Source organism: Quercus robur, chromosome 10, assembly GCF_932294415.1.
Source record: "Quercus robur chromosome 10, dhQueRobu3.1, whole genome shotgun sequence".
NCBI classification, from domain to species: Eukaryota; Viridiplantae; Streptophyta; class Magnoliopsida; order Fagales; family Fagaceae; genus Quercus; species Quercus robur.
The window spans coordinates 20,921,045-20,931,287 of NC_065543.1; positions in this window are offsets into that span (position 1 = coordinate 20,921,045).

The following is a 10,243-nucleotide window of genomic DNA, read 5'->3' on the forward strand; positions in this document are numbered from 1 at the left end:
CTATTGTCAGTAAACAACATTCCTCTAGCAGAATGCTAAAACGCAAATGTAGGTGCATTGAGAAATGCCAAAATAAATTTACATTTTCAAATTAGCATTAATTGGTGGGATATTTAAAATGGTTTAAACAAGGATTAAAAGCTACTGATTCTAGGTTTTTTTGTTTGTTTTTCCCTACTTTCTTTTGGCTGGGATGCTAAAAAAATAAATAAAAGCATACTTGATTCTTTTAAACATAAGAAATATATAACCATTCCATATCACATTTGACATAATAAGGTTTTTTCACTTCAAGTTGTTTACAAGTCATGCAATTTTCTCTACATATTAGTAAACTTATATAATTTGGTTCATTTGCTTAAGATGGCTGTGCAAGGCAATCGAATGTAGTATATGCCTACCTTTTCTTTCCATTATGTACTTTTGGAGCTAGGAGTGGAGAGGAAATATAATAATATACAGGTGCTACTGTAGAATTTTATGAACTACTCACGGTGGTGCTACTGTAGAAAATACTTTATTTGAAGATGGTGATGGCAATTGAAGGAATTCAGTTTCCCTCCTAATAGGGTTTGTGATAAGGATAAAATAAATTGGTCAAGAAAGATAAGCCGACGGTATCTACTTGGCCGTCAGCCCCCATTTAATGACTGAAGGCGGGATAAAATTGTTAGGAGGCACCATAGGCCAACGGGATAATAAAGCTGAAGGTCATCCTGAAGCTGACGGTATAAAGACCGAAGGCATAATATAAGCTGAATGCACTAATCAAAGAATCCTTGCTAACCACGTTCGCGTGTATAAGTAAATGACTTGCTCTTCACGTTTTGTAATATCTAAGAGGGATTCCTATATGGAAAGGATCCCGCAAAATACGCCCAAGGAGACTCCTATAAGGAAAAGACTTCTACTCCAAGGAAAAGGGGTCAAGCCCTACTACTATAAAAACCCAGGCACCCTCACGAACCAAGGTACGCATAATTTACCCTCTCTAACACTCTAGAGCAGTGAGAATAGTTTTGACTTGACCTTCGGAGGGTATTTGGCCGGTACTACACCGGTGCTCTTTGCTAGGTCCTTTCTTTTTGCTGTGCAGGTGCTATTTGGAGCGTGCGAGGACCGTGTGACTTATTGGTGGTATTTTCGGCATCATCAGTTGGCGCCGTCTGTGGGAAACGTGTAGTAAAGTCATATTGCCGCTTCCCGGACAAAAGTCGCATGGTGCTCACCGCTCAATGGCAACCACTAACGACATTCAAGAAGAGGAACCACCCACGACCACCCTCGAGTAGTAAGTTAAGACTTTTGCCGTGGCCGTGGAACGCCTCACCAGACAAAACTACGACCTGGAAGAGCAGCTGTGCCAGAAAAACGCAACACCAGACAACCAAGGAGCTGATCAAGAAGGAACCAGTGCTGACAGACGAAACCAAGAGGGACCCCAGGCCAGTAATGCCCCAAGCAAACCAGAGCGACAGAATGTGAGCCTCCCTTCCCTCGCAGATACGGCTCCACCACCTATTATCGAAGAGATGCAGGCGATGAAGGAACAAATGGAGGTTATGATGAACGCTCTTAAGGGACGAGTGTCCAGTGATCTTGACGACCTTGTCAACCGAACTGACTCGTCGTTCACCACCCCCGTCAACTCCTTCCCCTTACTAAGTAAGTTCCGCAACAGATAGACAGTTATGACGGGGTCAGGGACCCTCTGGACCACCTAGAGACATTTAAGACCCTGATGCACCTTCAGGGAGTAGCAGACGTGATCATGTGTAGGCCCTACAACGCTGAAGGGCGCGGTGAGAATTTGGTTCAGCCGACTGACACCGAACTCCATCAGCACCTTCAATGAACTTAGCGCTCAATTTACCGCGCATTTCGTTGGAGGCCATTGGTACAAGAAATCTACGGCTTGTTTGATGAGTATCAAGCAGCAAGAGGATGAAACTTTAAGAGCCTACATATCCCGCTTCAATAAGGAGGCACTCTCGATCGACAAAGCCGACGATAAGATACTTGTCACAGCATTCACGAATGGGCTGAAGAAGGGTAAGTTTTTGTTCTCCCTGTATAAAAACGACCCAAAGACCATGTCGGAAGTACTTTACCGGGCCACAAAGTATATGAACGCCGAAGACGCGCTATTGGCGCAAGATGAGAGGCCAAAGAAAAGAGAGAGGTAGGAAGACACTTGGCAGGACCAAGGCCGAAAGAAAGCAAGGACGGGAGACCGAAGGGATAAGAGGCGCCCTAAGCCCCTAGGAGGAAGATTCACGAGCTTCACTCCGTTGACAGCCCCGATAGATCAAGTCCTTATTGAAATCAAGGACGAGGAGGCTCTGACATTACCGGGAAAGCTGAAGAGCGATCCCAACAAACGTTCTAGGGATAAGTATTGCCGTTTCCACCGTGACCATGGTCACGATATGGCTGATTACTATGACCTAAAGCAACAGATTGAGGCCCTTATCAGACAAGGAAAACTGCAGAAGTTCATTAGCAAGGAGAAAACGGATCCACCCCCACAAGACCAACACCTCCGACGGGATAATGAGCGACCGAGGCCCCCGATAAGGGACATAAGGATGATCATAGGAGGAACGGCTGTCGCTGGGTCATCCAAAAAGGCCCGCAAAACCTACTTTCGGATGGTACAAAATGTTCAGCTGACGGGAGTTGTGCCGAAGATAGCACGAAGAGAAGGCCCCATAATCGGGTTCTCAGAAAAGGATGCACAACGCCTTTACCATCCACATGATGATGCGCTCGTCGTCAGCTTACGGGTAGAAGACTACAACATGCACCGGGTGTTGGTCGACAACGACAGTTCAATAGATATTTTATACTACCCGGCGTTCCAGCAGATGAGGATCGACAGGGAGCGATTGATTCCGATAAATGCCCCGCTCATGGGCTTCGGAAGGAGCCGGGTATTCCCCCTGGGCGCGGTCACATTGTCCGTAATAGTAGGAGATTACCCTCAGCAGATAACCAAGGACGTAACATTCTTGGTGGTCGATTGCTCGTCTGCCTACAACGCCATCCTCGGACGACCCACGCTCAATTCATGGAAGGCGGTAACTTCAACTTACCACCTAATGATTAAGTTCCCCACTGACTATGGAGTAGGGGAGCTGCGCGGAAGTCAGATGGCCGCGCACGAATGCTACGTAGCCATGATGGAAATGGAAAATCAGGTTCAGGCTTTGAGTATAGAAAAGCACCGGACGGTGACGAAGCCAGTAGAGAAGCTAGAAGAGATACCCCTTGACAGTTCCGATCTTGGCCGAACAACCAAAATTGGAACACTCGCTAACCCCGCAATCCATCAAGAGCTCATAACCTTCCTCAGAGGCAATCGAGACGTATTCGCCTGGAGTCATGAAGATATGCCAGGAATAGACCCTTCAGTCATAGTGCATAGGTTGAATGTATCGCCCGCCTTTCCACCTGGCCGACAGAAGAAGAGAATGTTCGCCCCTGAACGAGATCGGGCCATAGCAGAAGAAGTTTGAAAGCTATAGGAAGCAAGCTTCATTAGGGAAGTATACTATCCCGATTGGCTGGTCAAAAAAGCTAGCGGGAAATGGCGGATGTGTGTGGACTTCACCGACCTTAACAAAGCCTGCCCCAAAGATAGCTATCCCTTCCCAAGGGTCGACGTCCTAGTAGACTCAACGGGTCGACACCAGTTGCTGAGCTTTATGGATGCTTTCTCGGGGTACAACCAGATCCGAATGCATGAAACTGATTAGGAAAAAACTTCGTTCGTGACCAGCCAAGGCCTCTTCTATTGCAAAGTGATGCCCTTTGGCCTGAAGAACGCAGGCGCAACGTACCAAAGACTTATGAACAAAATGTTTGCGCAACAGATTGGGAGGAATGTCCAGGTTTACGTTGACGACATGCTAGTAAAGAGTCGAAGGGAGGAAGATCATCTGGAAGATCTCAAAGAAACATTCAACACTCTTCACTCCTACAACATGAAGCTCAATCTAGGAAAATGTGCCTTTGGAGTGACGGCAGGAAAATTCCTAGGATTTATGGTGTCCCAAAGGGGAATCGAGGCAAACCCGGACAAAATCCGAGCCATTATGGAGATGGCGACACCAAGAAATGTGAAGGAGGTGCAAAGCCTCAACAGAAAAATAGCAGCACTGAATAGGTTCGTGTTAAGGGCGACGGACAAATGTTTGCCCTTCTTCCGCACGCTGAAGAGATCATTCGAGTGGACTGCCGAATGCCAACAAGCATTCGAGGAATTGAAGGCTTATCTCTCCTCCCCACCACTGCTAAGCTCGTCGCAGCCAAGAGAAGAGCTTTTTCTTTATCTAGCCATCTCCCCCGCAGCCATCAGTGCTGCCTTAGTCAGAGAAGAAGAAAAAGTACAAAAGCCCGTATACTACGCGAGCTGAGCGCTTCTCGATGCTGAAGAAAGGTACCCGCCTATGGAAAAACTTGCCTTTGCATTAGTTACAGCGGCCCGCAAGCTCAAACTGTACTTTCAAGCCCATACGGTAAACGTCCTGACTGACAAGCCCTTGCGACGGGCGATGAGCAATCCTGAGGCTGCGAGTCGATTGGCGTTATAGGCTATAGAGTTGAGCGAATTTGATATCCAGTATCGCCCATGGACCGCCATCAAGGGACAAATCGTCGCAGATTTCATAGCAGAATTCACTCATGACGAAGACAAGGGGGCAGAAGAGTCCCCTCATTGGAGCATATATACGGACAGGTCGTCTAACAGACAAGTCGGAGGGGCCGGCATCGTGCTACTATCGCCCGAAGGAGATACAATTGAATGTATGGTCCGTCTTCACTTCCCCGCTACCAACAATGAATCAGAGTATGAAGCATTGATAGCAGGACTCGATCTTGCCAAAGCAGCAGGAGCCGCAAGGGTAGTCATCTACTGCGACTCTCAGGTCATTACTAACCAAATAAATGGAGACTACGAGTGCAAGGGCGAAAGGATGAAAAGATACCTTGATCAAGTAAGGGCGAGAGTGGATGACCTAGAAGCCAAAATCGTCCAAATTCCCAGAGGAGAAAATGAGCGAGCCGATCACCTCGCAAAGGCCGCTTCAGCAGAACATATGGTCATCCCTGGTAATGTACTCTCTTTTGTTCAGCTTTCTCCACTAATAGACCCCAACAACGTGCAGGAAATAGGCTCTGACAGTAGCTGGACTGTGCCGTTAGTTTCATACTTAAAAGACGGGGTCTTACCAGACGAAAAGGAGGCTGCAAGGAAACTAAAGGTCCAGGCGGCAAGATTCATCCTAATAAAAGACGTCCTGTACAAAAGAGGTTTCTCCCAACCATATCTTAGATGCTTAGGTACGGAAGAGGCAGACTCCGTCATAAGAGAGGTACACGAAGGAATCTGTGGAAACCATTCACGGTCTAGATCATTGGTACACAAGCTTGTGCGAGCGGGGTACTATTGGCCTACCATGCAGAAGGACGCCGAAACTTATGTCAGGACCTGTGACAAATGCCAAAGGTTCGGCAATATTATTAGACAACCAATCGAAGAGCTGACCCCGATGATGGCCCCATGGTTGTTCGCACAATGGGGGTTAGATATTATGGGACCATTCCCTACAGCAGTACGACAGCTGAAGTTCCTGGTGGTGGGCATTGACTACTTTACAAAATGGGTGGAAGTTGAAGTTTTGGCCACAATTACGAAGAAGAACGTAAGAAACTTTGTTTGGAGATGCATCATATGCAGGTTTGGCATTCCTAGAGTCTTTGTCTCGGACAATGGGAGGCAATTCGACAACAACTCCTTCCGGGATTTTTGCTCACAGTTAGGAATAAAGAACCACTACTCCTCCCCCGCCCACCCTCAGGCTAATGGCCAAGTTGAAGTCACGAACCGATCCTTTCTCAAGATTATCAAGACTCGGCTTGAGGGGGCAAAGGGTATATGGCCTGAAGAATTGCCGAGCATACTATGGGCATACAGGACGATGGCAAAGACACCCACAGGAGAGACACCGTTCCGACTGACGTACGAAAGTGAAGCAGTCATCCTGGCCGAAGTTGGGCTCACAAGCTACAGAGTGCACAACCTTGATGAGAACAAAAACGACGAGGCAATGCGACTACAGCTCGACCTAGTGGACGAGATCAGGGCGGTGGCAAAACAAAGGCTCGCTAGGTACCAGGATCGCATGGCCAAACACTACAACTCTTGGGTCTGACACAGAGACTTCCAAGTTGGAGACCTTATTCTTAGAAAGGTCATGGGCGCCGCTAGGGACCCTACCCAAGGGAAACTCGGCCCCAATTGGGAAGGACCTTACTGAGTTACGTCATGGCAGAGGAAAGGCACTTACCACCTGGAGACGTTGGAAGGACAGAAACTGCCACACCCATGGAACACCGAGCACCTACGAAAGTATTACTAGTAGGAGCGGCAGCATGAAGACCAACCTTTTTTTATTTTTTTATTTACATTTCAGCAAATTTTAGTCTTACTCCTCAGCTTTATCATTTACTTTAGTTTTTTTTGGCAACAATACCTCTTTTTTGTTTTAAGCCCAAAAGGCAGGATTTGGTTTTATAATTACTTTTATTTATAAATGCATGGCAATAAGAGGAGTTTATTCAAAATTGCTGAAGTATCTATTTTAGAAATCTACAGTTTAAAATTCACAGAAGTGGACAACTAAGTTCACAAAAGTGAACAACAAAAACGACTAAGTCCATAACACACGGACTAAAAGGCTGACGGTCTCACTAAACAGACGAGACTACCATCATATGGACAAGGTTCCAAAAAACCAACAGGCCTACAAAAGATGACAAGGTCATCAAGACTAAAAGCTAAAAAAGCTGACGGTCCCACCTAATAAAGGAGGCTATCAGCATATGGAAAAGGTCCTAAAACCAACGGGCCTACAAAAGATGACAAGCTCATCAAGCCCATGACAGACTAAAACTAAAAGGCTGATGGTCCCACCTAATAAATGAGGCTATCATCATATGGACAAGGTTCTAAAACCAACGGGCCTACAAAAGATGACAAGATCATCAAGCTCATCAGACTAAAGCTAAAAAGCTGACGGTCTCACCAAACGAACGGAGCCATTATAGAACCAACGGGCTTACATTAAGACCATAAGATGATCGAAAATCAGAAAATTGACGGCCACATTAAGGTCAATAAAATAACAAAAATGATGACAATTAATGGGAGAATCTTCAAAGCCGACGGGCCAAAAGCAACGGAACAATTACTTGGATAGTGCAACCAAGCTGACGGTCCTTGAAAAATGACAAACAAGGCTATACCGACGAGATAAGAAGGATATCTCATAAGTCGCAAAAAGGCCATATACCGACGGAGTCTCCCAATCAGTTCAAAAAACTGACGGGGTTCACAAACAGATGGGAATGTTTACCAGGACTTCGTAATCACTGATTAGATAACGAAAGTGACGGGAATAATATACCATGCAATACATACAGCTGTATACAAACAAAACCCCGAGAAAACCAAACGGGCACTTAAACAATTGTTTGCAAAAAAAATTAAAGTACAACGATTGTTTGCAAAATAGGATAAAATACAAGTAAAGAGAACTAAGGAGCGGGAGTGTCAGTAGGATTCCCGTCAGCTTGCTGATCTTCAACATCTACAAGCGCAGCTGGAGCGTTGGAAGTAGGAGTAGGAGGATTTGCAGCAGGCTGGGCTAGGACAACGACGCCATCAGACTCTGGAGTAGGATTAGGCTGAGATGAGCTGTCATCTCCATCATCCATGGTAATTCCAGACAAGTCCAGCTCTGGGAAGGCTGATGCGACCTTCTTAAGGCAATCGTCAAAACCAGTGCCATAATACTCGGCACAAGAGTCAATAAACGATTGCGTCGCTTTAAAGTCTCGAACCGCGTTTGCCCCAGCCGTCTGCAGCCTTTGGCCTAGATCCATCACCTCCTCCTTAAGCTTGTCATTCTGACGGTCAACCTCCACCAGCTTCTCCCTGACTTCCTTCAGCTCTTGATTTAGCGTAGGGACGGCATCCTTGTACTGCCCTTGTTCATTCATCAGATTTGCATTATGCTTCTGGACCCTAGTGTCGACTCCCTCCTTCGCGACGCAACGGTCTTGAAGGGCCGTAACACACACCAAGGCCTAAGAAAAGAACACATTCGTCAGTCAAAGTTCATCAAAGCAAAATGAAACCAGTTTGACCAAAAGGTAGCGAGCATACCCTGGTGAGATCAAAAAGGGCTGACGTCCCTAAATCCTCCGTCTCCAACAGGTTACAAGGCTCTATGTCTGTCGGCTTTATGAAGGACTTAACCTCCCCGATGGCATAGTCCTTGTGGGTTAGGAAATGGCAGGGGCTCTCGCTGATGGGACCCAATGAGGTCATTGCCCCTTTACCCACACCATGGCTCGGCTTAAGAGGTGATTTCTCCTTTGCAGCACCGTCCCCAGGAGTGACGGCGGCCTTTTTGGACGGACGGCCATCACTCCCGTCGGGCTTCCTCTTTGCCTGCTTAGTGACGACCTTAGGGGTTGACGAGGTCTCACCCCCCGCCTCTTTTGCCCTTTTCTCCTCCTTCTGACAGGTGGCGGCAGCCCTTATCCTTTGCTTGGTAGATTCCATCTCTACAATACAAAGAAAAGTTGTTAGAATAAGAGACGGAGGAGTAAACTGACGAAGCCAATAAGAAATCTACTCATGTCGACGTGAAAATTCCTCCAACCTTCGAGCTTCAGCTAACGGCTCTGGACCCCTACAGTATAAATGAATTGTGTCAAGGGTGATCAAATCCCTACACTTACGTTCCTCCAAAGGGATTTCCAGAACTCGACGGATGAACTCCTCCTGTTCGTCGGTTATGTGGGGACGGGTATAAGCTGAAAAGAAAAAAGAGAAGGAATGTTAGTAGCGTCACTTAGAAAACGAAAAGAACATGGTTGACGGGATTAACCAGAATCCCTGACAAAAGCCCAAGTGTTGTCAAAATAACCATGGGGCATCGTCGCCCATTCCTCTTGACGGCAAACCCAATCCGTCCCTTCAATAAAAAAAAATATCTACTTTTCCAGTTCCTATTGGAATCTGGCATATCTGATACCAGCCTCAAATTTTTCTCCCGGGCATTAAAATGGTATGTCCCCTTAGACGAGGCGATATGATGGAGCCTATAGCAGTAAAAGAATTCGTCTAAGGTAAGCTGACAGTTTCCTCCACTTAGACAGCCCCACAAGATCTCTACTCCTATGAAAGTCCTTCAAGCATTTGGGGCAATTTGAGTGACGAACAGGCCCAGGAAGTCAGCCAACTGACGGTGTAGGGTCGTTAACGGTAATCTCAGACCTGCAGCAAATATGGCATTATACATGCCCACGTCAGCGGTTCTCCCTGAGTAACAATTCTCATTCTCTTCAGGGAGACGGATCGGGATATGGTCTGGGATTTGGTAACGAGTGCGCAACTCCCTAAAAACCTTATCACTCACCCTAGGTAAAAATTTGTTGACGGCCCAATCCTCAGGGAGAATGAAAGGACAGTTATCTCCAGGTCCCTCTGAAGTCCCTTCACTGGGTCCCTAATCTCTGTCACTATCATCTCCGTCGCTATCATCGCCGTCAACATTTATATCATCTCCGTTAACATTTATATCACCCCCGTCACCTTCATCCTCTCCTCGTCCCTCTTCTACTTCATCCTTACCCCCCTCAGTATAACCTTCATCACCGTCAGGAGATCGGGCCGACGTCCCTCTCTCTGACGAAGGCGAGAAGTCCTCTGACTCATCGCCAGAACTAAAGGCCTCGTCGTAGCCTGCTCCTTCACAGACTGACGACTCCTCACACGACGCGTCACTTGACATTTGACTACCTACAAGTGACGGATCCAATCTAAGTACCTAAGCTAACGTCCTCACTAATGAATTATACAGGCATAAGTAAAAATGGAAAGAAGAGAGGAAATAGAACTTACTAGTGAGTTAACTTTCTTGGAGAAACGGCTTCAAGGGCAGCAATGCACGAGGTGACGGAGTTAAGGAACAAACTAACGGAGTTCAGGGCGATGGTCTCTCTCTCAAAGATCAGCAAAGATGAAATAGGGGAAATGAGGAGGAAGGCCCCCCTTATATACGGAATGAAAGGGAGCGGAAGACGAAGCGACGCCCTCGTCAGAAGCAAAACCAATGGGAACTTGCCACGTGTCCAAAGCATTAAATGCACAGCGGCTCGAGGAATC